The sequence below is a fragment of the Phyllostomus discolor genome, chromosome 4 (assembly GCF_004126475.2).
Source record: "Phyllostomus discolor isolate MPI-MPIP mPhyDis1 chromosome 4, mPhyDis1.pri.v3, whole genome shotgun sequence".
Classification (NCBI taxonomy): domain Eukaryota; kingdom Metazoa; phylum Chordata; class Mammalia; order Chiroptera; family Phyllostomidae; genus Phyllostomus; species Phyllostomus discolor.
In genome coordinates, this window is record NC_040906.2 from 123,743,506 (window position 1) to 123,759,102 (window position 15,597).

General features: G+C 42.8%; 1 long non-coding RNA gene across 1 annotated transcript; it reads left to right on the forward strand.

Moving 5' to 3' along the window:
- Nucleotides 1-1,436: 1,436 nt before the first annotated feature.
- On the forward strand, nucleotides 1,437-15,237 carry LOC118500211. Its single transcript, XR_004902767.1, has 2 exons — nucleotides 1,437-2,227; nucleotides 13,343-15,237. It is a non-coding gene; the product is annotated as an uncharacterized LOC118500211 (long non-coding RNA).
- The last annotated feature ends 360 nt before the right edge of the window (nucleotides 15,238-15,597 follow it).

The following is a 15,597-nucleotide window of genomic DNA, read 5'->3' on the forward strand; positions in this document are numbered from 1 at the left end:
TAAAACAAACTTTAAAACAGTATAATGACATGTTAGCATGTATATAGACCTATAACAAATGCTTACCCTATCCACATTGGGATCTGAGCCTTCGGCAAAGGGGTAGATGGGTACTGACTGACCCAAGTTTGGAGTGGGCTGCCTGAAAGAGACAGAACTGGAGACAGGCTGTGAATGAGTGGAAATGGCAGTTTTCCACATTTATAATAGCAGACCTTCAATAACAAATGTCAGGATTAAATAAGAAAAAGAATTTTAATATTGATGATTAGAGAGAAATGCTTATTCCTCTATATTCAAAGCAACAGATTTCAGACCATGATTTTTCAGGTGATAATTATCAGAGAATCCCAATTTATGTTTACTTAAGATGTAGAAATAGTAGCACTATCTTGTTACATATAAATGTGTAATCTAAAGGAACTCCTTTTAAGATCTCCTGCTGTGAGTATATTTTCACAAAGTGGCTGCTTTGTGTCCCAAGCCTTCCCCACACTGACCCCTTCACAGAGCACTGAATCCAGCCACAGGTTAATTAGTGCTTCCTGAATACACTCTGCACATTCCTACTTCCAGGCCTTTGCTCAAGCCCTTCCTCACCTCTCCAGGTAGGTGAGCCCATCCCGTCTTTAGGACCCAACTGAGCCCAACGTCCTCCATGAAGATTTCACTACCTGGTCCATCACTTATCAATCTCCGCTTCTGAATGCCAAAAGTGCTTATTTTCTATACTATCAATTTCAATTTTTTTGTATTTTTCCCCAGATATAGTTCCTATCCCCAAAAGAACTTATTTCAGTCTCTTAAGGCAGGGAACATAGTCACTCCTTTGTATTTCCTTTGCTTAATATAGAATACCACAATTTGGCAGACACTCACTAAATATATATATGAATATATATATAAAGTTTTATATATAAAATAATATTTGTATATATATAATTGAGCACTTATCTAGTCAAGTCCCAAACTAGCCATGTTTTTCATAACTCCACCACAATGACCCTCCCATTTGAAAAAAATGGCCAAAGTATATTAGAAATGACCTAAAAGGGTTGTAACTGAGGCGGCGTATATTGACAAAACCTAAAATAAACCCAGTATCCTAAAAAAAATTCAGTGTCCTTACTTTTTAAAAAATAACACATGTATTATCTCAGTATATCCCATAAACAGAAATATTAATATAGATTTGCCTATCTGAAAAAGGATTTAGCAAAGGACATTTCTCCTTGCAATGAGACAGCTGAAGAGGTGTAATTTAACAGCTTGCAGAAGCCCGTCACTGTGGTGATTGAGGTGGACATAAGGCATGGACATCACCAAGGCCCTTAAAAGACACAAACAGGTGGGAGAGTGTGCTGGGGGTGGGCACGGGCTGCAGAGTACAAAAAGGAAGAGGCCAGCCGTCCGAGAGCAGAGACAAGAGGAGCCAGAGAGGGAGACTGCCCGAGGAAGGGGAGGAGAGAAGAGGAGAGCAGTGCAAATCTGAAGCTAGGTCACATCTAGACAGGACACAGTAAGAGGTAAAGCCAGAACAAATGCCAGAAGTAAAAGAGTGAAAGGCAAATGAGCAGACAGGGCACAAATAAGGAGAAAGGATGGATTCTCAGGAGAGGGGATGCACATGAAGGGAAGACAGATGATTTCTCTGTGTGACCAGAAGGATAGTGATTACAAAGATGAGAATGGCAGGAAAGGGAAGAAAAGGGAATAAGTAAGGAGACAAAATAAGTCACATAAGTACACAAGTACTAGTTAAATGCTTAGAAAATGATCAGGTAGTTAGGCTAAGCTGGAAAGAGAACCACAACTCTACCAAAAAGGGGACCATCAGAAAGGCAGAGGCAGGCAGTTTAAGGGACTAGCTACTGAGGTGAAATTGCAAAAAAATAAAAATAAAAAAGGAAGAAGAAGATGGAAAAGGTGAGAAGCAGGAGAGGGAAAACCCAAAGGAGACACTGGCCCAGAAACCTTTTTAACTTTCTGTAAAAATCTTCAAGGCCCCAAACTAGGCCAAGATTCTGACTGACATTTCTGAGCTCACCAGCTGCTGTTTCCTTGAGAGTATTCTGACAGGAAGGCATAGAAATGCAAGCCAACACTGCCGGCTCTGGACAAAATAATAATACTAACACTCCATGCTGTAACCACCACCATGGGGCTGACCCCTCCCACGGAAGAAGGCACACAGAGGAGGAGGGACCTGCCTGCAACGTTTCCCCAGGTAAGTCCTGAGCTGCTCCCCCATGCTGCTTTCTCCTCTAATTGTCCTCTGGCCATTCCTGTCTTGCCCATCTGTCTTTCTTTCTTTGTGCATTTTTGGGAAGCCCTGCGGGTGATCTGCTTCTGTCATCTGAAGCCAGCACTGCAGTATCTGTAGGAGCAGGTGAAGCACCCCATCCTGCATTCTGCACTTCACACAGGTGGGGGAGGACTGCTACAATCCAGATCCATCAGGCAGAGCTAGGTGAGGGGAAACAAATGAGAGAAATCACCCCTGCCTGCATTATCAGTATGTGGGAATGAATTGTGGGCTAGTTAGTATTGACAGTGAACTAGTTTCTGTGTGCTGGGGCTTGAAGCAAAGGCCGAGAGGAAGGGTAGGTGTGGAAGACAGAGGGACAATGAAAGATTGCTCCTGGGCAGAGAGATCTTGCGCAGTCACCCCAAGTAGGGGCTGGTCAATTATTTAAACAATAGCTAGGGTTTGAGGAGTGTTGGATGCAAATTTGACAGCACATGACCTTGAACTTGGGGCTTGCCCTTTCAGTGACTTGGTAAAATATTTTGAATGCATATTGAAATTTTCTTCAAAGAAACTCAGAGAAATTTAATTCTAATATGTAATTTATCTCAAGTATGCAATCATCGAATGGGAATGTTTTCTTCAGATGAGCCCACAGATGTCCCCACTAAGACAATGTGAAATGTTACATGTTTAAAAAAAAAAAAACTAAGAGACTAAGTCCCCTAGAAATATATTTCTTTGGAAAACTAGGACAAGAACCAGATTCTCTGACTTGTTCCCTGGACCTTAAGCAATTCTTAATTCTTACTCAATTTAATAGGTTCAAAAAAAAATTTTGGGAACTAACGATCTTTATCATTATTCCTTATTATTATGTTATCTTACATTATATTATCAGTATCATCCCTCTGCAAATATGACTTGGGGTTGTGTGGGTCAGTGGACCCTCTGCTGGGCTATCTTCTCAAGAAAAACTTACCTCATTTTATATCGACTTTTCACCCAACTTCACTAAAAGTTTACTGGTAAGAATTAGAAGCCAAAGGGATGATTCCCAGTAGTGTTCAACCCCTCAAGCTGAAAATTCTTAGTAACTTCACAGACAAGGTTCCCCTCCCCTTGGAGTGTAGGCCTCCTGTCGCATCCTCACTGGCAAAGGCTCCAAAACCACATTCTTGAAGAGACACCTTCTCAGCTTCTCTGTGGCTTTACTCCTCTTCCACCACCTCATTATTAGGAAGCTCAGAATCGGGGGGAGTAGTTTCCTGCTCTTGAACTGTTGAGCATCAGAAACACTAATTGAACTAGAGCAGTGGTTCTCAAAGTGTAGTCCCCCAGAGAAACACTATTAGAATCACCTGGGAACTTGTCAGAAATGCAGATTCTCAGATCCCACCCCAGGCAAACTGAACCAGAAACTCTGGGGGTACGACCTGGCAATCTGTGGTTTAGCAAGCCCTCCAGGTGACTCTGATACATGGAGTTAGAAAATTGATTTCTTAAAGTGCTCCTTTCTGAACCCACAGAGCTCAGATCTCCTTACAGGTGTGACTTTGGTCATCTACAGGGCTATAGCTGCTAAAGGAGACCCTTCCACAAACAACAACCTTTCAGTGCCTTGTGTCCTCCATCTGTTTAAAAAAGGGAACATTTAAAATATAAGTTACTTGTTACAACACTGAGAACAGTGCCTCCACACAGGAAGTGCTAGGTGTGGTGGACATGCTGGTGGCGGTGGCGACTTTACCTGCTTATCCTTATATGCAAAAGGTCTTCACTAAAGCAATAGGTGGTATGGGAAATCAAAAATAAAGTTGTCAGGATCCCAGTCCTCATGAAAGGAGATGCATGCACTGCAGGCACACAAGGAATCAGACAGCAAGGTAAGCTATGATGTGTGCCTGTGCACAGGTAGAAACAATAGGAACTAAGAAGAGGAAGAGCTCCAACTGGGCGCAAACTTGGTGGAGGAAGCGTCATATGAACTGAGCCTTAAAGAGAGCAGTTTTAACTAGTGAAGATGGGCAAAGGGAAAAGAACATTCCAGGTGAACGCTGAGCACAGGAAACATTGCAAAGATAAAACATTAGTGGTCAGGTGTGGACAAGAGCACCCAGTCACCTTCTGTGACTAACATGTCAACTGCTCGCGTGTGGAGAGAGACTACCCCATCCCTAACTGTTCGTCACCACGTTTGCCAACACCCTTCCTTTAATCCAAACGGATTTTCCCGTAGCTGAGTCTTTTCCAGTATTGATGCCGTTACCTTGGCACCCATATCTCTCTGTCTTGTTTATTATTAGATCGATGTTTTTAAAGTCCTCAGCTCACTGGCAACACAATAAATTGAGAATGGTTGCAAAAATGCAGATCCCGGGGACCTGGCCCAGGTGGCTCAACTCAGCATCTTTGAGAGAAGAATCTGCACTTTAACAAGCTCCCTTCTGATTTTAATTTCACTCAAGTCTGAGAGCAGCTCTCCTAGAGATTTTTCCCCAAATTTGCTGAGCATAGAAGTCACCTGGGAATGCTCATTAAAAATATGGATGCCCACCCATTCCCATGCAGATTTCAACCCCATGGCTCTGCAGCGGGGTGTAGAGAACAAGAGTTCACAGAATTCAGTGCCTTTGTGGCACTAGGGATCAGGCAAGCTTGGGAAACAGAGACTATTAGAATGAATGTGTGCTTTGGGTTGCAGAGATGCTTCAAGTCATAGGTCAGCCACATACAAGCTGTGTGATTTGGGTGAGTTTCTTAAGCACTATATGTCTCCAAATTACGTTACCTGCTAGAGATACTTTTGTCCTGAGTAATCAAAGAAACTTTACAGAATTGCTGGAAGTGTAAATAAGTAAACAACTTAGTATAATGGTGGCTCCATCTCTTTGTCCCTCCCTTCGTTGAAGTCCCAGCTCCAGCTATCCAGCTCTGATGAGTAGCAGGGCAAGGACATCGGTGATGGTAAACTGCCACCAATATTCCCATCTTGTGAGCAGGGATGCTCAGAAGATGCTGCAGGGAGAGAAGATGGGCTCTTGGAGCTGGCCTTGCTTTTGGCTGCCCCTGGGAAGTTAAAATGAGACTCATGCCTATGATTGAATCAACATTCAGAACTGGCCAGTCCTCTAAAAATAGCAAGAAGTTCTGGCTGTGCCTTAGGAAAAAGAAGGTCCTCTCCTGACATACTACCCCAAGCTTGCCTTAAAAGGAGGGGCCTCTGCTTCATTTCCTACCTCCTCAGCCAGATGATGGTAAGCCCCAAATAATTTGGCTTGTGTCTGGTGAACTCCAGAATAACCCCTGCTTCATGGACAACCTCCAAGAACACCAGCAGAGATAACAGTGCATAAGGTCACAAGTGCTCCGATTTGGGGGTGGATGCCTCTGTGCGCACCATTCCTCCTGCAAGCACTAGCAGGGTCCTAACCCCCATAAAAGTGTGCAATTCTGATTGCTTTTGAAGAAACTAATTGATTGTTTCAAATTCTCAAGCTTGACTGTAGGGCAGAAAAGGGACTAGGAGATCTAAAACGACTATATTAGAAATTCAGAGGGCGAGATACAGGTCATTTTCTTGCAGAAAGTCCTGGTTCCTCTCCTTACCCAGCAAAGGGCTAGCTAACTAAAGTCAGACCTGCCATCAGAAGCAAAAGCCTAATGGTCACTAAAGAGACAGTCTGACTATTTCACCTTATATGCTTACATCTTTTCATAAAGGTTCCAAGAGTGATACTGGGCCCTGGATATTCAAAGCCTTTCATGGTTCTTGTCAGAAATGATACTGATGAGCCCCTTTCCTTAACAAATCCTGTTCAAGCATACCAAAATATAATAATTGTTTTTTTAAAATATGAAAAGATATTTTTATACTATCTGAGCTTTTGCATGTATTTTAGAACCACTCATTGTATAAAATTGTCATGAGGATGAAACTCATTAAAGTAGACCAAATATAAGGACTTCCATGCAATGAGTAGTTTCAGGTACTGTAACAATATTAATTATTAAATACATATTAAATAATAGAATAATGGTAATGGAATCCATTTATTAGACTTCTAATACTGTGTTCATAGCACCTTATATAAATCTATCTCATTGAAGCCTCCTGTAAAGTAATCCTTATTATTCTCGATTTATAGATAAGGAAACTGAGCCTCAAAGAGGTTAAGGAATTTGCTCAAGGTCACAGAGCCAGAATGCACAGGTGCCCAATCTCTTCCCCACTACATCCCTCTGCTGCCAATAACCTTGAAAATGATGTTATGTTAGCCTGTAACTCAGACTTCTCCCTATCTGAACACATCCTTGATCTCCCCCTAATCAGAGAGTGTTTCTGAGGGCCATTAACGGGTAATCACCACGCTCACTTCTCTGTGATGTTGTGTCTGAGTCATTTATGTTTAAAACCTGCCCTGCTCAGTGAAAGAAATAGGAAAAAATGATGCTGGCCGTCAATACCTGTGATGGCACCTTGACTGTTACCTCACTTCTAAATGCTTTCAAATGGCACTTGCCTCTCAGGAATAAAGGAAAGAACAATTTATTAATTAAGGGCTTTGAAAAATTATCTGATTCCAGGGCAGAGAGGGAAAAATAAATCTTGTTTTCAATAACATGTTGAGTGACATTTCGTGTTGCCACCAGCCTGTTCTCCTAAGAAGCTCATGACCATCCCCCCTATCACCTTACTAACCTTCAACCCACCCTGTGGGGGCAGAGCGGCCACACAACCACTACAGGGATGAGGGATGGAAAGGCAGTGATTTTGCCCATAGCACACAGTGCACAAGTGGCCAAGTGACACACCATATCTCCCCACTCTTTCTATTAACACCACCTGCTTAATTCAGAAGATTTGGGCAGGTAATAAGCTAAATAAGTAATCTAGAAAAAAACCTACATCTACTGGCTGTATGAGTGACCTTCGGCCCTGTGCAGAACTCAGAGGAACACATCTTTATATTCCCCACCTTAGACTTTTCTCTTTCCTTTAGGCCCAGTCTGAAAAGTTTTTATTTTTGTTGTAGTTGTTTCCTTATTGTTTATTCAGCCTACCTCTCTGTCTGTTTTCTAATCTGTTCCATGAATTTCCTTCCTGGTATCTTCAGTTAGATGATCAGAAAAAGTAAGAGACTCAAATGTAATCAAGTAATTAGTTATCAAAGTTTTTTGTTTTTATTTTTTCCTAAAGATTTTGAAGCCAACTTTTGAGTGACCTTTTGGCCCTGTGAGTTTGGGCTTGACAAAAAGTCAAAAACATTCGCACCCAAATGTTAAGGACAGTCTCCGGGATGTTCAGCACTGTCTTGATCACCTCACAGTGTCTTCCTTCTCTTTCTGTCATTGGTATTGTCCTGTGAATTAACTGCCTTCTGGGCCTCAGCTGGTTCATGGAAAGCAGGTGTCTGACAGCTGCGCCTTCTAGTTCTCTGGACCAGAACACTTGGTGGTCCTTCTCATCTATGCAAACCTACACGTCTGAAACTCACATGTCCAACACTTCCGAGATCTCAATCTGGCAAACTGAACCAGTTACAACGACCCTCTACTCAGCTCTTAAGTTCCCTGGTTCCCTGGAAGGGACAATACATTCTCATCTTCTCAGAGGCATAGCCACACCTTCGCCTGGGCCCCGCTGCTGCTCTCCCCATCAGCCTCTGCTTTAGATCAATCACAGCCCCCAGATGTGGGGGAGAAAAAGCAGCCCCATATTCTCACTGATTTGAAGACTGCACTTGACAATCTGGAGGACTGTGCTTTCACAGAAGGTTATATAGCAATGGGATTGCATTAAATGAGCTATTGGATGATTCCCAAAGTCAGATTTTGACTGCAGTGCCGAGGACATTTCTCTATTTCCCTGAGACAAAGTATGGGTTCTAAACAATCACCACCACCAGTACCCTAAATGCACTGCTGTAAAGGAATAAGTGTCAGAGTATCAATCCTATAGTGTTTTCTTCTCTTCTTTCCTTCTCAGTTCTTACAATCTAAGCTCATCGCCATGGATTGATCAAAGGCTCCCTCCAAACGGATTAGTTTTTTAAAGCATTACCATTTACATGTATGTAAACCTATTCATTTCTATGACCCTCATCTGAAAACCTGATGAAAATGACCGCTGCTTCATAGAGCAGTGGATTTAAAGAGGTTGTATAAGCAAAGCACCAAAAATGATCCCTTACTCATAGAGTAAGCTTGAAAAAAATTTTCACTCTTCTTTTTATTAATTTTATCACTAGATTTCATTAAGCCCTCGTCAGTGCTGTGAGCCTCAAACCTTCTCTGGGGTGCAGTTCTTCTGTTGTCAGACCCCCTGTTTCCTGGTAGAGAATCAGATGCTGTGAGGCTGAAAACCCTTTTGCCCTTTAGCCGGGATGGCCTGTCCAGACCCCAGGTGGCTCGACAGCTGCCAGCATCCCTCACTCCGTGGCTCCTGCCTCACAGTTTGTGCGGCAGGTGATAGGCTAGTGGGAGCAGAAGCTGAACAAAAAAATCCTTCCCACAATGAACAATCATGCTTGGAATGCTGCCCTGGCAGCTGCAGGCTTCAACACACGTGCACCGCAGACATGCAGTAGGCAACCAGGAGGGCCCGCTGTATGTCTCAGTGGGGTTTGTTCTCAGAGCATGTGCAAAGTATTTCTCTATTGGATTCCCTCTTCTTTTTTTTTTTTTAATTTTCCCTTCATGGGAATTCAAACATTAAAAAAGAATTATACTGAAGTGTATAAAGCAGCAGCCATTAAATTAATTACTAGTAATAACAAAGAGTATAACTACACTAAAATAAGCCAGTGAAACTCAGATGACATTTATTTCTGAACAAACAGCAGGGAGAACTAGGGTCCCAGGAAGCACTGCCATTCCTCACCACAGATGTGTCCCAGGATGTTCTGGGGGGAGTGATAGAGTGGATGAGATAAGGTCCCAGTGGTCCTGCCCTTTGAGCATTTCCCACTTAGAGCAGGAGAGATGGTGTGAGTGGCCCACATCTGAGATGCTGGGCTGCATCTGGACAATGGAAGAAGCCGGGACCAAGACTGCTTCCCGAGGCCACATGCTTCTTTATATCCCCATATGGATTACTTTGCTATGGAATGTAAGGAAGTGTGTGGTTTCGGCAAGTGCCTCTTCACTGGCCCCACAGTCCCACCCAGAGGTTTTACCCTCCTCCTCATCAGGGCTTTGTGCCAGCAGGGGTCTTCCTCAGCGATGAAGAGAGAGCCTCCGAATTCTGGCTGGGCTGCTCTCCCACTGGTCCTTCTCTTTCTTCTAGGTTCCGAGAGTTCAGGCTGTCATCCCAGCCTCCAGACCTCGTGCCGTCTTGGCAGAGAGGCCGTATCATCTAAAGGCTTTTCACAGAATCAGCCCTGGCCCTCTAAGCTCCTTCCTCCAGTCATTGTGCTCCTGAAATGAGATGTTTCTGCTAACCAAACTGAATTGTAATTTTTAAATATCCATCCTTTTCCTTTATCATCATCTGTGTCCGAGGCAGTTTGTGCATTTCAAAAGGCTTTCATTGCAGTTACAACAGCAAGTGCTGTGAGCCCAGGAGGCCACAGCCTCGGGCCAGGTAGTCAGGCCCCTGACCCTGCTGTGCTCTCTTTTCCACTTCACATCACAACCCTGTGGCCAAGCAGCACTTTGGAGTGAGGCTGTTAGGGGGAAAGTTTGAAGTACTAAAATAGTGATTCACTCATCTAAATGGCTAAGTCCTCTCTCCCCTCCTTCCTGATCCCCTGTGTTCCCAGCTCTGACCTAAAAGGCCTGGGCTTACCCCAAGAAGGGGAAGGACTTAGGGAGAGAGGCTCTGAGCATGAGGAGAAACCACAGTCACTAAAGGCTCAGGCTATCTCCTTCCCCAGCGGTTCCGAATGGGGGAGGAGGCTGAAGGAGTCTCCCTCCCTCCCTTAAACCCCGGTTCCAGGACGGCTGCATGTGCTCCACAGCTCGGCTCCCTGTGGTCCGTGAGCGTGAGAGATGAGGGCTGGGGCTGTACTCTGTGTGTATTGTGAGTTCTTAAGCAGAACCACAAAAGGAGAAACCACAGGATGTGACTGTGTGTGCCCAAGTGCACAAAAGGGAGCTATAAAATAGAACTAAGAAGCCTTAAAATAAGAACATGGGATGAGGAGGAAAAGGAAGGACAAAGAGAGGATGCATGTGTACAGGTGGCAGGTGGTGGAAAAAATGTGCAGTGGTTGGAGATGAAGGACACCTTTTCTCCTCAGAGGGGAAAGCACCCAGAGTACAAAGGGCCAAACCCCTCAGCAGGCCACAGCAGCACAGGTGACACCACCCTCTACCTCATCCAGACACCAGGCAGCTGTCTACGGGTCTTTGAGGACACACTAACCTGTACTCTTTGGGGAATGTGGGGAAATTAAAGAATGCGGGAGAATTACTAGAGATGGAGAAGTGATAAGACTGAACAGAGAAATTGATAGCTTTAAATCAGTGGTTCTTAACTGGAGGTGATTTTGCCACCAGGACACATCTGGCTAAGTCTGGGCACATTCCTTGTTGTCACAACTAGGGGGTTCTACTGGCATCTAGTGGGTACAGACCAGAGATGGTGCTATACACCCTACAATGCACAGGACAGCTCTCTGCAGCCAAGACATACCTGACCCGATATGCCAAAGTTGAGAAAGCTTGCTTTAGAGTGCCATGCTTTGTATGAATAAGGTTTCTGACATTAGCGTATTATGGCATATTCTTTCCAAAGAAAGTTATTGTCCTTACTTTATAAACATTCATGCCTGTAAAATAAGCAGCTGCCTCAGAATTGTGCTTTTTTCTACTGACAACACTTTCCCTTTTCTAAATCATACCTTCTGTAAAGATAGTTTTCCCTTCTTTACCCTGAAGGCTGACTTCATGTTGCCTGCTCAGAAATTGAGGGTGTATTGTGTGGGTGGAGAAGGATGTGAGTAAAGAAAAAGAGAGATATGATGAAGAGGAATGTCCTGAATTGAAAAAATTACACTGCAAGAAGCATGATGTTCTGACTGATGAGCTGGACCCACATACTCTTTCCGTCCTGATTTCAGACAGCCTGGCCACGCTGCACCCCACAGCTGACTGCCCCCTCGTTCCCCAGGGGGGAGCTAGAGAAGAATGACTGGGCAAGGGTGAGGTTAGCCAGAGGAAGAGCTGAGACCCCTCTGTCATTGGCAGTAGGAGTTAAGATGCCTGACTGCTGAGCCAGCAGAATGCATACCAAGAATGAGGGGACTTCGTACATGAAAGAAGCTTCAATATCACCCTGCACAGACCTCCTAGAGCCGCACCACAGTTGCTGGGGCCCACCACCATCACAGTGTGCTTTGACCTACTTGCCATCTCTACGGTGCCTTGTTGAGTTCTTTGAGTTCTGCACTAGCTTATTTATTCTAGACAGAGCACTCAAGCTAGGGTTCAGCTGGCAGAAGTCCCCTTGGTTGGGTAAAATAGTTCTGCTTTGCCTGATCAGTGGTTCTAACACTTCAGAGATAAAATGAAAACACAGCTGAGGGAAGGGAAATACATGAAGGACAGGCTGGAATTAAGAATGAAACCCTTGGCCTTAGAAGCAGTTAGAATTGTCTCAAGGACTCCATGGCCCCTGTAAGTGTCCACTGTGCCCACCAAAGACTTAGTGTTGGCCACCTTTTCTCTTTTTTTCACTATGCATTACAACAAGTAGGCAAGGCAGGTATGGTCCCCCACTGCACAGATGTTGAAGTTGAGGTTTAAAGATGTTGTATAACTTCCTAAGAGCAAAAGAGCCAGGAAGCAACAGTGGGATTTGAACCCAGGTAAGCATAACACCAAGGCCACATGCTTTCTACTATATTACACTTGTCTTCGACAGGGAGAAGAAACAGAAGGGCAGGCAAAGCCTAACCCCCAAGAGCAGTTTTCTGGCATCATTCAAACTATCCCTTTTTCCCGCCTCTTTCCCCACCTGTTCAAATACATTGTGAAAGTAGTCAGCCACATTTCTAGGGAGATTCTCCTTCTTAATCAGCTCCCTACCCCTTGCTCACACTTAGAAATAGAAGGAAATCAGTGGGTATCTCTCAAGTCCAGTGGCTCTCAAACTTTAGCTGCACCAGAATCACCTGAAGAACAGGTTAAAATACAAGTTTCTGGCTCGACCCCCAAGAAGTTGTGGACTGGTAAATGTTGCTTTTCCTTTGCAAGATCAGCCTGTACATTCCTATGTACTGGAATCCAGATTCACCCTTTAAAACTTACAAGAATCAAAAGTTTTCCCACTTTACCCATTTGTCAAACCAAACAACCCCATGGTCTATTGCTGAGAAAATGACTAAATAAAATAGAGTATGTTCACATAGTAGAAAACTATAAAACAATAAAAATTAATAAACTACATTTGCCAGTCATTGTAGGTGAAGCTTTCAAATGTCATTTGAAGTGAAAATACCAAGTCACAGAAGAATGCCTATGGTATGATTCCATTATATTAAAAAAATGAACAATGTATTATTTAGGAATATATACATCAATGGTAAAAATTATTTTAAAAGACTGTTTAAATTGTATTTTAGAAAGGAACTCAGAGTAGCAGTTACCTCTGAGGAGAAATTAAAGAGCTAAACTGGGGAAAGCATTCAGGAAGCACCATGGTATCGATAAAGTTCCTTTTCTAAGTAGGTGGTTACTTGCGGGTACCACTTTACCATCATGCTTCATGACTTACACACGGATCACATACATTCTTCTATATATGCATCACATTTCTTACAAGTTATCATTTCTCATTTATTTTAAAAATTAAAATGTAAGATTATTTAAAGAACATAAACCAAAATGTTAAATTTATTTTAGAAGATGGGATGAGAGAGAATTATGATAGATTTCTTTTTCATCTTCCACAATTCTGTGTCCTTGTAGTTCTCTACAATGTTTCTATATGAAAAAAGAATAAGGATCAAAGAAAGAAAATAAAGCAAAGTCATGCAATTCAAGATAAACATTATGTGTGGTTTTCACAAGTCCTGTGAGAGGACGTTCTGGGCAAGGCAAGCTACTGTGATTTGATTCATGCTAATGCTGGTTCTCTCTGTGTTGCAGGCTTGGACCAACGGTGCTTGGGACATACCAAGGAACCTTCACACTAGAGGCTGCCTGCAGTCGCCTCCCAGTGGAGCTGCCACCTGCTCTGGCTGGTCAAACGGAACCAAGTCCGTCTTCCTGAGAGGTTTGGTCCCCTTCAACCAGCTACAGCAGGGCTGGCAATGCCCAGTCCTTGGAGGAACAGAAGAGATCCACCTGTGGCTGAAATTACATGCTAGAGTTTTCCTTAAGAAAATGACTCTGATTTTATCATATACTCTCATGCTCCCAGGAAGGGAGAGAGGAGGAGCCCTGGGTTCACAAGTGAGCAAGATATTCCTACTCAGCACACAGAGCTTTGTGGCTTTTCGCCCACAACCACAGCCACTCACATGCTCCTGATGTACACAGTCAGTAAAGATTTTGAGGATGGAATTTTTGCCAGCTCTGGGCCAGTCAGGGTAAGGGCATGAGACCTCAAAGACAGGACTTCTGCTCGCAAGGGGCTAACAGTCTAAGTAAAGAAATTGGATTTATGAATATGGCACAATTCAAAGGAGTTTCCAGTTACAGCACAGCTAGTTCCAAGACACAATACTTCTTACACAGCATACCGAACATGCCTGACACACTGTGTACCAGCAAGGCTTTATGTATCCTTCAGCCCAAGATATCTATTTACTAAGCAACATACATGTGACTCAGTTTCCTGATCTATAGAATGGTGATAATAATCATTGAGCCTACCACATATGATTTTGTGTGGAACAAAATGAGAATACATGTAAAGAAGTTAACAAGCCTTCAATAATTGTTACCTGTTATTAAGGGGGAATCCTGACCTGTCCTTCTACTTTCTCTTTCAAAATGTGTATCTCTGCCAGTGTATCTAGGAGTATGCCCAAAACTTAGCTAATGCTCACTGACATTTGTTGTTTGAATTCCAGAAGCACATGGGTTCACATGCTGGCATCTGACATAAGTGTGGTCTCGTGATGCCTAGAGCTCCCCAGTCTCCACACAGAGGGTGTAGTGCTTATCTGCACATGCCTGGGAATCAGGGAGACCTGGGTTTGAATCCTGCTCTTCTCATTTATTAGCTATGAAATATTCTCTCTGAGCCTCAGTTAACAGTGAATAAGCCTCAGTTTCCTCATCAGTAAAGTAAGAACAATGATACTTAAAGTTGACTTAAGGATTTAAGATCATGTATAGAAAGAGCTAAATAAAATCCCTCAGGAAATAGTAGCTGTTGTTGTTTTGTTATTTTACATAGCAATAGCTCAAGGACCAGGTTGTGTCCATGGGCCCCAGAAAAGTAGAAGGCCAGAATAAAAAAAAAGAACAAAAAAAACACACTAAAATCTCATTACAGGGTATTTTTATACTCCAACTATTAATTCTACTATCATGCAGCACGCATTCACTCTTGCTTGTGTTACTAGTTTGTAATAAATTTTACTTAAAAAATATTTCATCTATGAGACTGCTAGTATCATCTTGAAGAAATATCCTACCAAGAAAGCCTTCATTTGTGAGCTAGTCTGTAACCACATGTTCTGCTGAGTATGTGAAAGCCTGAGCACGTACTCCAAAGGTGTAGAGCTCAGACACAGACAATGTTGGAGTCAGGCTGCCTGGGATCAAATCCCAGCCAGACAGACACCCACCAGCTGTGTCATTTGGACAAGTTGCTTGATGTCTTTGGGCCCAAGTTTTCATCATCTGCAGCATGAGAATAGTAATAACAGTGTCTACCTCATAGGATGTTCATAAGAACAAAATGAAAATACATGTAAAGGTGTAAAACCAGCACTGGGTACATAATAAGCTTTGAAGACTTTTTATCTTTGACAATGTGCCTGAAATGTTCAGAAAACTAAATTGCTGTTTAATAAAACATTGTTTAATAAACAATCACCATCTTTATATTTTTATTCTAAACATAAACTATGGGATCAAGTATTGGGTCAGCCAAAAAGTTTGTTTGGTTTTCTCCGTAAGATGGCTCTAGTAGCGCTTAGCTGTCTTTAACTTCATTGGAAACACTTTTGTTAGATTGTCTTGTGACAGCTATCATATCAGCATACATTTACAAAAAATACCAAAATTGGTGATTTGGGTGTAGCCATTTTAATATTGAAGATGAGAGAAAATACACATTTTTGACATATTACACTCTATTATTTCAAGAAGGTAAAACTGAAACTGAAATGCAAAAAAAAATAAAAAGGCTTGTGCAGTGTATGGAGAAGATGCTGTGACTGATCGAA